Source organism: Arachis hypogaea, chromosome 1 (genome assembly GCF_003086295.3).
Source record: "Arachis hypogaea cultivar Tifrunner chromosome 1, arahy.Tifrunner.gnm2.J5K5, whole genome shotgun sequence".
Lineage (NCBI taxonomy): Eukaryota > Viridiplantae > Streptophyta > Magnoliopsida > Fabales > Fabaceae > Arachis > Arachis hypogaea.
The window spans coordinates 28,411,745-28,428,968 of NC_092036.1; positions in this window are offsets into that span (position 1 = coordinate 28,411,745).

A 17,224-nucleotide genomic window follows, 5' to 3' on the forward strand; every position below is an offset into this window, starting at 1 on the left:
CATGATTAAGAGCAAGACTTTGATGCACTTTGTTTGATTGATTTCAGGTAACAAGAAGCAGAGAAGAGCCACGTTAGTGTCTACGTTAGTGCCACTAACATGGCCATTAACGTGGAGGAAAAGAGAAGCCCCAACGTTAGTGAGAAAGTTAATGGCATTAACTTTGAAGAAGGAGAGCATGGAACGTTAGTCGTAAAAGTAAGCACCACTAACGTTAGCGAGGGACAAGAAGACCCACGTTAGCTTCACGTTAGTTACATTAACGTGGGAACTAACGTGGAAGGAAAGGAAAACGCCAATGTTAGTAGAAAAAGTGAGTGCCACTAATGTTTGTGAAGCAAGAAGACCCACGTTAATGGCCACGTTAGTTACACTAACGTCGACACTAACGTGGGCAAAAGTCTCACCTGGCAGCCTGACCATGGCTTCTTCAAACAAGAATAACTTGAGCCACAAAACTCCAAATGAGATGATTTCAAAAGCATTGGAAAGTAGGATTCCAGAGCTTTCCAAGAATATATAGCACTACATGGTGGACACTAAATTTGAGGGTGAAAACCTGCCCCGAAAGTACAAAGATGAACATGGTATCAACCTGTAGTAAGGCCAACTGACCTCTTCACCTTCCAAGAAGTGTAACTCGAGCTATAAAGCATCAAATGATGCGTTTTTAAAAGCGTTGAAAAGTAGACATCCAGGGCTTTCCAACAATATATAATAGTATAGAGTGGACATTTTCCAGTATTAAACCCCTGATCGCTAGCGTTATCGTGACTCACATTTTCCAGTAATGCTAGCGACTATATGCCAGCGACCTTGTCCACTTTAAAGGAGCATAACTTAAGTTACAGAGGTCCAATTGAGGTGATTTCAATTGAGTTAGAAAACTGACATTCAGAGCTTTCTAAAGATATATAATAGTCTATAGTGGGCATGAAATTGAAGCACAAACAAGAGGCATATTTTAAGCCCCAAAAACACCAACTGGGTAGCAAGTGTGACGTTAGCCACACTAACTTCAGCACTAACGCCACACTTGTAGTGTTAGTGTGGCTAACGGAAGCAATAAAGCCAAGTTACCTTGGACCTCAATTTGATTCACTTCTCTTTCAAGGACCACCCAACCTCAAGGAAGCAAGCCCACAAGTGTCAACCAATCAAGGCCACAAGAAACATCTAGAATAGGAATTTTCATTTAATTGTAATTTGCTTTTAATTTCATTTTGTAATTTAGGAGAGCCTATATAAAGGCCTTAGTTTGTACATTCAAAGTAGGCTGGAAATTGGGGATTGAAGAGGCGTCTTCGAACTCCCTCCCCTCACACACTTTTCCTTCTCTTTCTTTTCTTTGTACATTTTATTTATGAATTTGGAAGTTTCAATTTTAGTTTTAATCTTCATCTTTACTTTTCTGCACTTTCTTTCTTTTCTATTTTGGTAGAGCAATGATCAACTAACTCTTTTCATTGGGTTAGTGGTGCGCGAAATTGCAATCACACTTTACAATCCCGCACAACTAACCAGCAAGTGCACTGGGTCGTCCAAGTAATACCTTACGTGAGTAAGGGTCGATCCCACGGAGATTGTCGGCTTGAAGCAAGCTATGGTTATCTTGTAACTCTTAGTCAGGATATCAAAGATTATCAGGATTGATTGTAAAAAGCAAAAGAACATAAAACAGGTACTTGAATTGCAGTGATGGAGAATAGGTTGAGGTTTTGGAGATGCTCTGTCTTCTGAACCTCTGCTTTCCTACTGTCTTCTTCTTCAAACATGCAAGGCTCCTTCCATGGCAAGCTGTATGTAGGGTTTCACCGTTGTCAATGGCTACCTCCCATCCTCTCAGTGGAAATGTTCAACGCACCCTGTCACGGCACGGCTATCCAGCTGTCGGTTCTCGATCATGTCGGAATAGAATCCAGTGATTCTTTTGCGTCTGTCACTAACGCCCCACAATCGCGAGTTTGAAGCTCGTCACAGTCATTCAATCATTGAATCCTACTCAGAATACCACAGACAAGGTTTAGACCTTCCGGATTCTCTTGAATGCCGCCATCAATTCTAGCTTATACCACGAAGATTCTGATTAAGGAATCCAAGAGATATCTACTCAATCTAAGGTAGAACGGAGGTGGTTGTCAGGCACGCGTTCATAGTTGAGAATATGATGAGTGTCACGGGTCATCACATTCATCCGGGTTAAGAACAAGTGATATCTTAGAACGGAAGCAAGCATGATTGAATAAGAAACAGTAGTAATTGCATTAATCCATCAAGACACAGCAGAGCTCCTCACCCCCAACCATTGGGTTTAGAGACTCATGCTGTAGAAGATACAATGAGAAACGTGTAAAGTGTCATGAGGTACAGATACAATGTCAAAAGATCCTATTAATAGTGAACTAGTGACCTAGGGTTTACAGAAATGAGTAAATGACAGAAAAATCCACTTCCGGGCCCACTTGGTGTGTGCTTGGGCTGAGCATTGAAGCATTTTCGTGTAGAGGCTCTTTCTGGAGTTAAACGCCAGCTTTTATGCCAGTTTGGGCGTTTAACTCCAATTTCTATGCCAGTTCCAGCGTTAAACGCTGGGAATTCTGAAGCTGATTTGCAACGCCGGTTTGGGCCATCAAATCTCGGGCAAAGTATGGACTATTATACATTGCTGGAAAGCCCAGGATGTCTACTTTCCAACGCCGTTGAGAGCGCGCTAATGGGGCTTCTGTAGCTCTAGAAAATCCACTTCGAGTGCAGGGAGGTCAGAATCCAACAGCATCTGCAGTCCTTTTAGCCTCTGAATCAGATTTTTGCTCAGATCCCTCAATTTCAGCCAGAAAATACCTGAAATCACAGAAAAACACACAAACTCATAGTAAAGTCCAGAAAAGTGAATTTTAATTGAAAACTAATAAAAATAGACTAAAAACTAACTAAATCATACTAAAAACATATTAAAAATAATGCCAAAAAGCGTATAAATTATCCGCTCATCACAACACCAAACTTAAATTGTTGCTTGTCCCCAAGCAACTGAAAATCAAAATAGAATAAAAAGAAGAGAATATACTATAGACTCCAAAATATCAAAGAAAGTTAGTTCCAATTAGATGAGCGGGACTAGTAGCTTTTTGCTTCCGAACAGTTTTGGCATCTCGCTTTATCCTTTGAAATTCAGAATGATTGGCTTCTTTAGGAACTCAGAATCCAGATGGTGTTATTGATTCTCCTAGTTAAGTATGATGACTCTTGAACACAGCTACTTAATGAGTCTTGGCCGTGGCCCAAAGCACTCTGTCTTCCAGTATTACCACCGGATACATACATGCCACAGACACATAATTGGGTGAACCTTTTCAGATTGTGACTCAGCTTTGCTAGAGTCCCCAATTAGAGGTGTCCAGGGTTATTAAGCACACTCTCTTTACCTTGGATCACGACTTTAACCGCTCAGTCTCAAGTTTTCACTTGACACCTTCACGCCACAAGCACATGGTTAGGGACAGCTTGGTTTAGCCGCTTAGGCCAGGATGTTATTCCTGTAGGCCCTCCTATCCACTGATGCTCAAAGCCTTGGATCCTTTTTATTACCCTTGCCTTTTGGTTTAAAGGGCTATTGGCTTTTTCTGCTTGCTTTTTCTTTTTCTCTTCTATTTCTTTTTTTTTCGTTTTTTTTTGAATCACTGCTTTTTCTTGCTTCAAGAATCAATTGATGATTTTTCAGATCCTCAATAACAGTTCTCCTTTTCCATCATTCTTTCAAGAGCCAACAATTTTAACATTCTTAAAACAACAAATTCAAAAGACATATGCACTGTTCAAGCATTCATTCAGAAAACAAAAAGTATTGTCACCACATCAAACTAATTCAACTAGTTTCAAAGATGAATTCAAAATCCTGTACTTCTTGTTCTTTTGTGATTAAAGCATTTTTCATTTAAGAGAGGTGATGGATTCATAGGACATTCATAGCTTTAAGGCATAGACACTAAGATACTAATGATCATGTAATAAGACACAAACATAGATAAACATAAGCATAAAAATTCGAAAAATAGAAAATAAAGAACAAGGAGATTAAAGAACGGGTCCACCTTAGTGATGGCGGCTTGTTCTTCCTCTTGAAGATCTAATGGAGTGCTTGAGCTCCTCAATGTCTCTTCCTTGCCTTTGTTGCTCCTCTCTCATGATTCTATGATCTTCTTTAATTTCATGGAGGAGGATGGAATGTTCTTGGTGCTCCACCCTTAGTTGTCCCATGTTGGAACTCAATTCTCCTAGGGAGGTGTTGATTTGCTCCCAATAGTTTTGTGGAGAAAAGTGCATCCCTTGAGATGAATCTCTCCATCTCCCATGGCTCGGAGGTGGAAGTTTTTGCCTTCCCTTTCCTCTTTCTAGAGGTTTCTCCGGCCTTAGGTGCCATAAATGGTTATGGAGGAATAAAAAGCAATGCTTTTACCACACCAAACTTAGAAGGTTTGCTCGTCCTCGAGCAAAAGAAGAAAGAAGAGAGAGAGTGGTGGGGTAGGTGGAGATCCTGTGGGGTCCACAGATCCTGAGGTGTCAAGGATAATTCATCCCTGCACCAAGTGGCGAGCAAAAATGCTCCTACTACCAATCCTGGCGTTAAACGCCGGGCTGGTGCCCATTTCTGGCGTTTAATGCCAGCTTGGTACCCATTCCTGGCGTTTAACGCCAGTCTGGTGCCCCTTTCTGGCGTTAAACGCCCAGAATGGTGCCAGACTGGGCGTTAAACGCCCATTTGCTGCCCTTACTGGCGTTTAAACGCCAGCAAGGTTTTCCTCCAGGGTGTGCTGTTTTTCTTCCTGTTTTTCATTCTGTTTCTGCTTTTTCAATTGAATTTGTGACTTCCCATGATCACCAACCTATAGAAAACATAAAATAACAAAGGAAAATAATAAATATAACATTGAGTTGCCTCCCAACAAGCGCTTCCTTAATGTCAGTAGCTTGACAGTGGGCTCTCAATGAGCCTCACAGATGTTCAGAGCAATGTTGGAACCTCCCAACACCAAACTTAGAGTTTGAATGTGGGGGTTCAACACCAAACTTAGAAGTTGGTGGTGGCCTCCCAACACCAAACTTAGAGTTTGACTGTGGGGGCTCTGTTTGACTCTGTTTTGAGAGAAGCTCTTCATGCTTCCTCTCTATGGTTACAGAAGGAGAACCTTGAGTCTTCTAGTTTGCAGTGTCTGCAAGCCACGGAGCTTCCTGAATAGCAAACAATTGCTCATCCGGAAAGGTTTCAGAGATCTCAGTAGGAGGAAGGGATGCTCCTGCTACTGGTTCTATCTGGGATAGGTGATCAGCCACTTGATTCTCTGTCCCTTTTCTGTCTCTTATTTCTATATCAAACTCTTGCAGAAGCAACACCCATCTTATGAGCCTGGGTTTTGAATCCTGCTTTGTGAGTAGATATTTAAGAGCAGCATGGTCAGTGTACACAATCACTTTTGATCCTACTAAATAAGATATGAACTTGTCAATGGCATAAACCACTGCAAGTAACTCCTTTTCTGTGGTTGTGTAGTTCTTCTGTGCATCATTTAGAATACGGCTGCCATAATAAATGACGTGCAGAAGCTTACCATGCCTTTGTCCCAGTACTGCACCAATGGCATGGTCACTAGCATCACACATTAGTTCAAATGGTAATGTCCAGTCTGGTGCAGAGATGACTGGTGCTGTGACCAGCTTAGCTTTCAGAGTTTCAAATGCCTGCAGACACTTATTATCAAAAATAAATGGAGTGTCAGCAGCTAGCAGATTACTCAGAGGTTTGGCAATTTTTGAAAAATCCTTTATAAACCTTCTGTAGAATCCTGCATGCCCCAGAAAGCTTCTGATTGCCTTAACATTGGTAGGTGGTGGTAATTTTTCAATTACTTCAACTTTAGCTTGATCCACCTCTATTCCTTTGTTTGAAATTTTATGCCCAAGGACAATTCCTTCAGTCACCATAAAGTGACATTTTTCCCAGTTTAAAACTAGGTTGGTTTCTTGGCATCTTTTCAGAACAAGTGCTAGATGGTTAAGGCAGGAGCTGAATGAGTCTCCAAATACTGAAAAGTCATCCATGAAGACTTCCAGAAATTTCTCTACCATATCTGAGAAGATAGAGAGCATGCACCTCTGAAAGGTTGCAGGTGCATTGCACAGACCAAAAGGCATCCTTCTGTAGGCAAATACTCCAGAAGGACATGTAAATGCTGTTTTCTCTTGGTCCTGAGGATCTACTGCAATTTGGTTGTAACCTGAGTAGCCGTCCAAAAAGCAGTAGTATTCATGACCTGCTAGTCTCTCTAGCATCTGGTCTATGAATGGTAAAGAAAAATGATCCTTTCTGGTGACTGTATTGAGCCTTCTGTAGTCAATACACATGCGCCACCCTGTAACTGTTCTTGTAGGAACTAGTTCATTCTTTTCATTATGAACCACTGTCATGCCTCCCTTCTTAGGGACAACGTGGACAGGGCTCACCCAGGGGCTATCAGAAATAGGATAAATAATCCCAGCCTCTAGTAACTTAGTGACCTCTTTCTGCACCACATCCTTCATGGCTGGATTTAGCCGCCTTTGTGGTTGAACCACTGGCTTAGCATCATCCTCCAATAGGATCTTGTGCATGCATCTTGCTGGGCTAATGCCCTTAAGATCACTTATGGACCACCCAAGAGCTGTCTTGTGTGTCCTTAACACTTGAATTAGTGCTTCCTCTTCCTGTGGATTTAGAGCAGAGCTTATGATCACTGGAAAAGTGTCACCTTCTCCCAGAAATGCATATTTCAGGGATGGTGGTAGTGGCTTGAGCTCTGGTTTAGGAGGCTTATCTTCTTCCTGAGGAATTTTCAGAATTTCTTTTATTTCCTTTAGTTCCTTCAGATCAGGCTGAACATCTTTAAAGATGTCATCTAGCTCTGATTCAAGACTTTCAGTCATATTGACCTCCTCCACCAAAGAGTCAATAATATCAGTGCTCATGCAGTCATTTGATGTGTCTGGATGCTGCATAGCTTTGACAACATTCAACTTGAACTCATCCTCATTGACTCTCAGGAATATTTCCCCTTTTTGTACATCAATGAGAGTTCGTCCAGTTGCTAGGAAAGGTCTTCCTAGAATAAGAGTTGCACTCTTGTGCTCCTCCATTTCCAACACTACAAAGTCAGTTGGAAAGGCAAATGGCCCAACCTTGACAATCATGTCCTCAATTATGCCTGATGGATATTTAATGGAGCCATCAGCAAGTTGGAGGCATATCCGGGTTGGTTTGACTTCTTCAGTCAACCCAAGCTTTCTGATAGTGGATGCAGGTATTAGATTGATGCTTGCTCCAAGGTCACACAGGGCTGTCTTGGTGCAAGCACCTTCTAATGTGCATGGTATCATAAAGCTTCCTGGATCTTGAAGCTTTTCTGGTAAGCTTTTCAGAATGACTGCACTGCATTCTTCAGTGAGAAACACTTTTTCAGTTTCTCTCTAATCCTTCTTATGACTTAAGATCTCTTTCATGAACTTAGCATAAGAAGGTATTTGCTCAAGTGCCTCTGCAAACGGAATCTTGATTTCAAGAGTCCTTAGATAGTCTGCAAAGCGGGCAAATTGCTTATCCTGTTCCGCTTGGCGGAGTTTCTGAGGATAAGGCATCCTGGCTTTATATTCTTCAACCTTAGTTGCTGCAGGTTTATTCCTTATAGAGGTGGTTGGAGAAGCCTTTTTAGAGGGGTTACTATCAGCACTCTCAGGTGTCTGGTTCCCCTTTGGCGTTTGAACGCCAGGATTGGGTGGAAAATGGGCGTTTAACGCCAACTTTTCCCCTTTTTCTGGCGTTTGAACGCCAGAACTGGGCAGGGAATGGGCGTTTAACGCCAGCTTTCCCCCCTTTTCTGGCGTTTGAACGCCAATAGTATTCCTCTCTGGGCTCTTATTGTCCTCAGAGGGATTTTGGATAGTGGTTTGGCTATCCTCTGTCAATTGTTCCTTCATTGACTTTTTGCTACTTTGAGCAGTGTTATTCAATGTCTTCCCACTCCTCAGTTGAACTGCTTGGCATTCTTCTGTTATCTGTTTAGATAGCTGCTGTTTTGTCTGATTCAACTGTGATTCTATGTTCATGTTAGCAATTTTAGTTTCTTGGAGCATCTCTTTAAATTCTGCTAACTGTTTTGTCATCAGGTGTAGTTGCTGATTAAGCTCAACCATCTGTTCTTGAGGATTATAATCCGTGGCTACTGCCATAACTTCTTCTTTTGTAGAGAACTCATTGCTAGAGTACAAATGTTGATTTCTAGCAACAGTATCTATAAGCTCTTGAGCCTCCTCAATCGTCTTCCTCATATGTATAGATCCATCAGCTGAGTGGTCTAGAGACATCTGAGCTTTTTCTGTAAGCCCATAGTAGAAGATGTCTAACTGTACCCACTCTGAAAACATTTCAGAGGGGCATTTTCTTAGCATACCTCTATACCTCTCCCAGGCATTATAAAGGGATTCATTATCCTCTTGTTTAAAGCCTTGGATGTCCAGCCTTAGCTGTGTCATCCTTTTTGGAGGGTAAAAGTGATTCAAGAATTTGTCTGATAACTGTTTCCATGTCTTTATGCTTGCTGTAGGTTGGTTATTCAACCACCTCTTAGCTTGATCTTTTACAGCAAATGGAAACAGTAATAGTCTATAGACATCCTGATCCACCTCTTTATCACGTACTGTGTCAGAAATTTGTAAGAATTGTGCCAGAAACTCAGTAGGTTCCTCCTGTGGAAGACCGGAATACTGGCAATTTTGCTGCACTATGATAATGAGTTGAGGATTTAGTTCAAAGCTGCTTGCTTTAATGGGAGGTATACAGATGCTACTCCCATATGCAGCTGTAATGGGGTTAGCATATGACCCCAGAGTCCTTCTGGACTGCTCAATTCCACTTAGGGCCATGATGGAGAAAGGGAAATGATATGGATTTCAAGTAGATTATTTATTTATTTATTATTTTTTTTAAAGTGACCGAAAAAAATATAAAAGAAAATAAATAGAAAATAAAATAAAATTTCAAAAATTAACAAAAAATAAGATCAAAGCAAATTGAAAACTGAATCAATTAGTTAATTAAAAAGATTTTGAAATCAGCAATTGAAAAGATATGATTGAAAATTATTTTGAAAAAGATTTGATTTTTTTTGAAATGAGGAAAGAGAAAAACAACAAAATGACACCAAACTTAAAATTTTTAAAGAACAAGAAATGACTAAAAACATGCAAATTCGAAAAATTAAAAGAAAACAAAGGCATGCAATTGACACCAAACTTAAAATATGAAACTAGACTCAAATAAAAGACTCTAAACCAACAAAAATAAAACAGTCCTAATCTAAGCAACAAGATAAGCCGTCAGTTGTCCAAACTCGAACAATCCCCGGCAACGGCGCCAAAAAACTTGGTGCGCGAAATTGCAATCACACTTTACAATCCCGCACAACTAACCAGCAAGTGCACTGGGTCGTCCAAGTAATACCTTACGTGAGTAAGGGTCGATCCCACGGAGATTGTCGGCTTGAAGCAAGCTATGGTTATCTTGTAACTCTTAGTCAGGATATCAAAGATTATCAGGATTGATTGTAAAAAGCAAAAGAACATAAAACAGGTACTTGAATTGCAGTGATGGAGAATAGGTTGAGGTTTTGGAGATGCTCTATCTTCTGAACCTCTGCTTTCCTACTGTCTTCTTTTTCAAACACGCAAGGCTCCTTCCATGGCAAGCTGTATGTAGGGTTTCACCGTTGTCAATGGCTACCTCCCATCCTCTCAGTGGAAATGTTCAACGCACCCTGTCACGGCACGGCTATCCAGCTGTCGGTTCTCGATCATGTCGGAATAGAATCCAGTGATTCTTTTGCGTCTGTCACTAACGCCCCACAATCGCGAGTTTGAAGCTCGTCACAGTCATTCAATCATTGAATCCTACTCAGAATACCACAGACAAGGTTTAGACCTTCCGGATTCTCTTGAATGCCGCCATCAATTCTAGCTTATACCACGAAGATTCTGATTAAGGAATCCAAGAGATATCTACTCAATCTAAGGTAGAACGGAGGTGGTTGTCAGGCACGCGTTCATAGTTGAGAATATGATGAGTGTCACGGGTCATCACATTCATCCGGGTTAAGAACAAGTGATATCTTAGAACGGAAGCAAGCATGATTGAATAAGAAACAGTAGTAATTGCATTAATCCATCAAGACACAGCAGAGCTCCTCACCCCCAACCATTGGGTTTAGAGACTCATGCTGTAGAAGATACAATGAAAAACGTGTAAAGTGTCATGAGGTACAGATACAATGTCAAAAGATCCTATTAATAGTGAACTAGTGACCTAGGGTTTACAGAAATGAGTAAATGACAGAAAAATCCACTTCCGGGCCCACTTGGTGTGTGCTTGGGCTGAGGATAATCAATTAATCATTGATTGGTTAATCTGTTAATCCCTGTGGGATTCGACCTCATTCTATTGTGAGTTTTTACTTGACGACAATTCGGTATATTTGCCGAAGGGAAATTTGTTGAGAGACAAGTTTTCATGCATCAAGTTTATGGCGCCGTTGCCGGGGATTAACTGTGATTAACAAACTACCGGTTGATGGATTTACTAGATTAGGCACGTTTCTTTTGTTTTTGTTTTCTTTTGTTTCTTTATTTTATTTTGCTAACAAACTGTTTGTGATATTGCCTCACTGGGAATTCCCTCATCTGTGACAAGGGGAATTCCAAATCTCTTTTATCTTGGTGATTGTTGTTGATACAAAATATTTTGTAGAAAAATGGAGTATAGATCATCCTTTGGTCCATCAAATTTCAGGGGAAACTCTCCACCACCACAGAATGATTCACTTTGCTATGCCCATGGTGGATGGGAGTATCAAGAACATGAAATGGGGTGCTTCGCAGGGTCACAAAATGGTCCATATCTTGATGACTTTGATCACTACTCAAGCTATGCCTGGGGAGATCAAAACCAAAGAAATTTCACTTATTCACACCCCATTCACCAAAAGCCATCATCCTTTAATTATTCAACCTCACCTCCTAGCTTTCCACATCAAAACCCTTCACCACTTGGACATGCCTCAACACAAAATTTCTTTACACATCCATATAATTCATCTCACCACTCACATAATGCATTCCATTACACACAAAATTCTTCTCACAGTCCACAAAAACCATATCATTACCCAAAAAAGTCATACCACTCTCAGAACATACAACTACAAAACAACCAATTCTATTCACAAAGTAGCCATCCTCAACCTCCAAATTTCACCCCAGCTGCACACCCTCCCCTCGAGGATAAGCTATCAAGGATAGAGAACCTATTGACAATTTTCTTGGAAGAATCTAAGGACATGAAGACTTTCAAGGAGGAAGTAAAATCCATTATGCAGAACCGGGGGGCTACCCTTAAGAAGCTTGAGGCACAAGTTGGATATCTATCAAAGCAATTCCATACCCATAATTCCCTTAGTGACACCATGGCAAACCCAAGGGAGGAATCAGAAGAAAAAGAAAAAGAGGCACCCATACCAAGTGAGATTTCTATGAAGAAGGAGGAGGTCGTGAGAATATATAAGCCTAAGGCTCCATACCCACAAAGGTTACTAGTGGTGACAAAGGAACATGCAAACTCACTCCCAAAAGACTTAATGCAACATCATGTAGAAGAAAGGGAGGAAGTCAATCAAGGGATCCCACACTCCAATGAAACAGAGAGTTGTATAGAGGGTGAGTTCATTGAACCACCAATTCAAGAAGCACTTGATGAAGAGGATGCTCTAACCATCCTACAACACCCAAGTACTGAAATTAAGGTGGTGAAGGCAATCAACAAAAGCACCAAAAAGAGGATGGTGACCAAGAAAATAAGGACAATATCCATGAAGAAGAAAAGGTTAACCAAAAGCCATCCCACCCCTACCCCAACAAGCAAGTTTACTCAACCTAACAACAAAATAAAGCCTACTGGGGAGAGGCACTCTAAACAAGGGGCATTAACTGGCTCCTCTTTCCTCTTGAGGTCATTCCTCTTAACAAACTGGAAGAAGAGGAAGAAAGTCATGAACAACATGTCAAGCTAATGACATTAAAAGAGCGCTTGTTGGGAGGCAACCCAACCATAGGTAACATTTTCTTTCATTGCTTAGTTTACTTTCAATAATTTGGCATATCATTGCATTCTAAGTTTGGTGTTGCCATGCAATAATTTAAATTTCAATCTTCACTGGGTACTTGTAACATTCTAAATTGAGAGTGTCACACTAAGTTTGGTGTTGCCACTTATCTTTCATGCAAGGTACCATGCACACCACTTATTAATGCAATCAAAATGTCTTTGTTTGTATCTCTTGTGCCTTCATTGTATCCTTAATCTTGTTTGCTGAAACACATGCATACTCACACTTCATTCTAAGACATTCATGATCCATCATAGACTCCATCACCACTGTTTTACTTGTTTCTTGAGTATAAGCAAGCATTCTAAGTTTGGTGTGGGAAGGGGAAGAATAGGAGGAAAAAGGAAACAACAATGAAGATGAACTACAAGGTGGTAAAGTTTCTTTTTCCTCTTACTTATTTCCAGCACTTTAAATTGCATGATTGTTTTATATTTTCTTTGTATACATGTGTGATTACTGCTTGTGAATAAGCATAATTTGATATTTGATTTGTGACATGTTGCTATGATATCATGATTATCATCTTGAGTTTTACTTGTACCCAATATCTTTAAGAATGCAACAAAGAAATCATTCTTTTGAAAGGAAAATGTTGAAGAATTTTATAAATCATAGGGCAAGCAAAAGAGAGGAGTGGAGGTTCTGATTGTATGATTGTGTATTGAGGTTGCCTGTTTGTGAAAACTTGCATGGGAGCTCATAGACAGGAAATGAAGTTTAGAGAAGTATTATGGAATTTCTCAAACATCTATTGATCCAAGAAGTAGTAACAAAAGAAAATAAAAGAAAAAGAAAAACAAAGAACAAGCCCAAGGCTCTGAGCATCAATTACTAGGAAGAAAAAGAAAGAAACAAGAACTCAAAGAGTTATTGTCCTAGTTAAATGCTTGTGGTGGATTTGTATCAAAGAGAGAGGCTTGAGCAAGTAAATCCTAAGGGGTGCTTCAATACCTAATACCTTAGACCAACTGGTTTGGGAGTATTGATTGAAAGCTTATCTTAAAAAGCCGCTTTGATACATGACACCTAGAGTCGAGGCCAAGATACAAAAAGAAAAGAAAATTTCTAGAAAATAAGTGCTGCTTCAAGGTGACAATCTATAAAGAGACTTCCATAATATCATTTGAATGAAAGTCCTGAGATCTAAGACTTCCAAAATGTGAGGACTAATGAGCACTGGAATCTTTGCATAAGCATACAAATTAGAGTTCACCCCACTGTCACTTATTCACTTCACCCGCTAAGGCATCATAAGCAATTCTTCAATACATTCCAATTAAGAGAATTCTTTGTGCATAGTTCTTTTCTTGCTTGGGGACAAGCAAGATTTAAGTTTAGTGTTGTGATGCCAGGGCAACTTGGCTAGTTTTACTAGCCATTTTTTGTATGCTTTAGGTTGGTTTCATGCATTTTCTTAGGAAATAAGCAAGTATTCAGTTGAAAATGCAATCATACCATGATTCAAGCAAACATTGTGAATTTTGAATGATTTCATGAGAATTATGCATGAATTGAATGATAAATTGGATGATGCATGATCCCATGATTAAGAGCAAGACTTTGATGCACTTTGTTTGATTGATTTCAGGTAACAAGAAGCAGAGAAGAGCCACGTTAGTGTCTACATTAGTGCCACTAACGTGGCCATTAACGTGGAGGAAAAGAGAAGCCCCAACGTTAGTGAGAAAGTTAATGGCATTAACTTTGAAGAAGGAGAGCATGGAACGTTAGTGGTAAAAGTAAGCACCACTAACGTTAGCGAGGGACAAGAAAACCCACGTTAGCTTCCACGTTAGTTACATTAAAATGGGAACTAACGTGGAAGAAAAGGGAAACGCCAACGTTAGTGGAAAAATTGAGTGCCACTAATGTTTGTGAAGCAAGAAGACCCACGTTAGCTTCCATGTTAGTTACATTAATGTGGGAACTAACGTGGAAGGAAAGGGAGACGCCAAAGTTAGTGGAAAAGATGAACGCCACTAACGCTAGCGAAGCAAAGGAAGACCCACGTTAATGGCCACATTAGTTACACTAACGTGGACACTAACGTGGGCAAAAGTCTCACTTGGCAGCCTGACCATGCCTTCTTCAAACAAGAATAACTTGAGCCATAAAACTCAAAATAAGGTGATTCCAAAGGAATTGGAAATTAGGATTCCAGAGCTTTCCAAGAATATATGGCACTATATAGTGGACACTAAATTTGAGGGAGAAAACCTGCCCCGAATGTGCAAAAATGAACATGGTATCAACCTGTAGTAAGGCCAACTGACCTCTTCATCTTCCAAGAAGTGTAACTCGAGCTGTAGAGCTCCAAATGATGCGCTTCTAATAGCGATGGAAAGTAGACATCCAGAGCTTTCCAACAACATATAATAGTATGGGGTGGACATTAAGTTTGAGCTCCATAACCTGGCAATATTAAGCCCTTGATCGTTAGCATTATCGTGACTCACATTTTCCAGTAACGCTAGTGACTATGCCAGCGACCTTGTCCACTTCAAAGGGGCATAACATGAGTTACAGAGGTCTAATTGAGGTGATTCTAGTTGCGTTAGAAAGCTGACATTTAGAGCTTTCTAAAGATATATAATAGTCTATTAACAAGAGGCATATTTTAAGCCCCAAAAACATCAACTGGGTAGCAAGTGTGACGTTAGCCACACTAACTTCAGCACTAACGCCACACTTGTAGTGTTAGTGTGGTTAACGGAAGCAATAAAGCCAAGTCACCTTGGACCTCAATTTGATTCACTTCTCTTTCAAGGACCACCCAACCTTAAGGAAGCAAGCCCACAAGTGTCAACCAATCAAGGCCACAAGAAGCATCTAGAATAGGAATTTTCATTTAATTGTAATTTGCTTTTAATTTCATTTTGTAATTTAGGAGAGCCTATATAAAGGCTTTAGTTTGTACATTCAAAGTAGGCTAGAAATTGGGGATTGAAGAAGGGTCTTCGGACTCCCTCCCCTCACACACTTTTCCTTCTCTTTCTTTTCTTTGTACTTTTCATTTATGAATTTGGAAGTTTCAATGTTAGTTTTAATCTTCATCTTTACTTTTCTGCACTTTCTTTCTTTTCTATTTTGGTAGAGCAATGATCAACTAACTCTTTTCATTGGGTTAGAGAGCTCTATTGTGATTCAATGGATCAATTGTAGTTCTTATTCTTTTTCTTCTTTCTTTCTTCTTGATTTTACTAGAAAGCTTTCGATCGTCATCCAATTGGTTAGTTGTCTTGGAAAAGAAACTCTCCTTAATTGGATCTCCTCTGAGCCTTGGAAAAGGGATGAGGAGATCATGCTAGAAATGCTTTCTCACATTGGATTAGGTTGGGGGTTGGGCGGATATAGTGACATGTAATCCTCCCAATACTTTGACCTATGAATGTGTGTGGTATAATCAGTTACCAAACTTCATCTCTTCCCATGAGCAATTAAATCAAGGAATTGGAAAATTGTTCAAGTTTAGAGAGATTGGATTGCCAAGGAATTGGGATCCAATCACTTAAGATTGCCAAGGAGATCAATGAATGCATTGATTGAGGAAGAGATGAGAATGAACTTGATCCGGAGGATTGCAATATCTCTTGATCCCAATGTTTATTTTATTTTTAGTTCTTACATTTACTTTTCTTGCCATTTTACTTTTCTGCACTTTATTGCTTTCTTTACTTTTATGCCATTTACATTTCCTTGTTACTTATTACTCCAATATGATTCGTCTAACTAGGATAATCAATTAACCATTGATTGCTTAATCCATTAATCCCTGTGGGATTCGACCTCACTCTATTGTGATTTTTTACTTGACGACAATTCGGTATGCTTGCCGAAGGGAAATTTGTTGAGAGACAAGTTTTCACGCATCAGAACGTTTCGCTTCCTCTGAGAGCGTGCGCTTTTGTATTAGCGTCTTAGCCTTGGGAATGTGCGAGGGTCTTAATGCCCTCATTAATTAGTTTTTAATGCCCCTATTTTCTCTTGGTTTCCTTTTTTCAAATTTTGTATCCAAGAGACAGTTTTCTTTTTCCTGTAACTTCCCTTCTTTTTCGCCGTTTCCTATCCTGTATTTCTCATTTTCTCTCTGTGACATTTTGGCATTTGCTGGTGCTTTTGCTTCGTGGTCGATCCTTGCTGCTCTGCTTTGCTTTTTAGCTTTTTCCTTGAAAGCTTTCCTCCTTCTTCCAGGTTAGTTTTGCTTTCTCTTCACCATTTATTTTTGCTGCTTTGTTTTTGATTCTTTGATGATGCTCTAATTTTTGTACGTCGGAAAGTTTGAACCTTTTCCTTAGTTTATGTACTTGGTTTATTGCGTGATGCCTGTTTTCTTGGTCTCTCTCTTTTTTTTGTCCTTATGTATGCTTTGGGTGATTTTCCTTGTTCTGGCTTCTTTTTAGGGCTTCGTGTGTTGTCGTTGATTTCTGTACTGCCGTTTTTGAAAAAGGCTGCTCCTTTGATAACTTGCTTGCTCCATTGATGATTTTCTTTTTGTTGATGACTTTTCTTTGATAGAGACGATGGTTTTTGATGACTTCTTTTGACTTTCGACATTCGGGACGTTGTTTTGTTTGAAAGAGGGTTTTACCTTTGTAGCTCTTTCTGGGACTTCACTTTGTCATTGCCTCCAAAGGATGCCCCTGGACCTTGGTATACGTCTTGGGGTTTTCCTTTTACTGTTTTGTGTGCTTAAGGTCGCATTTGTCCGAGTTGCTTCCATATGTCCGAACTTGCTTTTTTCGGATTAGTAACCTATTTCCTTTTCTTTGTAGGATTAGTTGGCCATGTCGTCTCGCAAAAATATTGTCGAGGCGTCCTCTAAGGTTCCTGAGGGGATGTTCGACTGGTTAGACTCCCTAGTGTTGCTGTGTGTATCCCTAGCTAATGCAGAATTCTGCACAAAGCTTAGGAAACACCATCAGATATGTAGTAGTGAGAATCAAGAACGCAACTATGAGTTGGTGGCACCCGATTCTCATGAT